Source organism: Manis pentadactyla, chromosome 11 (genome assembly GCF_030020395.1).
Source record: "Manis pentadactyla isolate mManPen7 chromosome 11, mManPen7.hap1, whole genome shotgun sequence".
NCBI classification, from domain to species: Eukaryota; Metazoa; Chordata; class Mammalia; order Pholidota; family Manidae; genus Manis; species Manis pentadactyla.
Genome location: NC_080029.1, coordinates 87,470,821 through 87,472,287, shown reverse-complemented (window position 1 = coordinate 87,472,287; position 1,467 = coordinate 87,470,821). Strand labels below are relative to the sequence as shown.

Genomic DNA, 1,467 nt, shown 5'->3' with positions numbered 1-1,467 from the left:
TGTTCTGGGCTGCCTCCGGCCCCAGGACAAATTCATTACCACCTGCACTCACTAGTCAAAGAGAACCCCTTCCCCACCAGTTCTCTGAAGTCTTTCTCTAGAGTTGATCTTAGAGCCCGGATCCAGGATCCATTCTAGTAAAGTATCTTAGAATTAGAATCAGGAGCCCTTTACAAACCTCCTTCCTACAAATCTCCTTGAAGCTGGATACAATATTCATAAGGAGGTTCTGGGTGACATTCCCAGGGAAAATCTTAGGAATAACCAACTTTTTAATCTCTTGAGTTAACAACCAGCCTACCCGTGCCTCACAGAATGGTCGAGTAAAACAAGAGGAAAGGTATTTGTAGTTTGATGATCTAAACTTGTACATTCTCCTCCAGATTACCAACTCAAGGCAGACGGCCCTGGGGAGTCCACATGGGCGATTCCATGCTGGGCACTGGTGTTAAAAGTATAGGTGAAGGCAGTCCTAGGAGTTCTAGGAAGAATTCTACTAGTTGTTCCAGAACACTATATTTAGGGACACCAAAATATGTAGTACTTCATTTACCTCCCCCTTAAGCCAGTATTCTAGACAATTGGAAATTACCTTTAAACACCAATAATTTTATGTTAATCATTTTGAAGGAACTCTTTCTAAATCATATTTTGTACCACTTTGAATATATGTTTCTCTATGCCTTCTTAAACAGATTATATTGAACATAATTTGACCTTTTCTTGAAAATGCAAGGACTTCATGAATACAGATTTTTGCTGTCACAGTGATTCCTTCAGAACTAATATGCACTCTGTTGTTTGAATCTTGAGTTCTTACTCAGGTTAACAAATATTTTCGAGCAATTATGGTGTGCTGGATACTGTTAGGTGCTTTATCTCTTTTTCACAATCATTTCCCCTTTTATCTGTTATTAGGCAGCAGTATACTTGCATTTAGAAGTTCTCTCCCTATGTATGTATATATTTTTCATGTCGGGGGTAAAGAGCTGACATTGTAACAAGGTTTGAGGGAGGCATGTCTCATACAGTAGGGTGAAAATCCAATCACTATGCTTATGAACCCCATTTCTAATCTACTGATTCTACTGGGGATCCAGACACATCAAATGAATTCAGATTGTTAAGGGAAGAGGGAGTAAGTATGAGATTTGCCACATCTCTTTTAGGTGATAAGATTCCCGTTTCTGGTTACTACTAGGCTGTTGGCTGCTAATACTGGAAAATGAGATTAGTAATTGCCTTTCGGCAAGAAGTCATAGCATTAGAACTGAGAAATGTGGTCACTGATGACACTAGTTTGTTGACTCTGTGTGTGTGTGTGTGTGTGAGTGTGAGAATGTGTGAATGTGTATACAAGGTTCCCCTTGTCGTCTGCAGGACGGCTAGTAGATCTCCCAGTTTTCAGGAAGTTTGCTCAAAGATATTTACTTGCCTTTTACAGAGCCATATTCCCTTCTTTTGGAG

At 39.8% G+C, this 1,467-nt stretch overlaps 1 pseudogene; it reads right to left on the bottom strand.

Annotated features, from left to right (window-relative positions):
• Positions 1-973: 973 nt before the first annotated feature.
• LOC130679686 (small nucleolar RNA U13) lies at positions 974-1,084 on the bottom strand (annotated as a pseudogene).
• Positions 1,085-1,467: the final 383 nt, after the last annotated feature.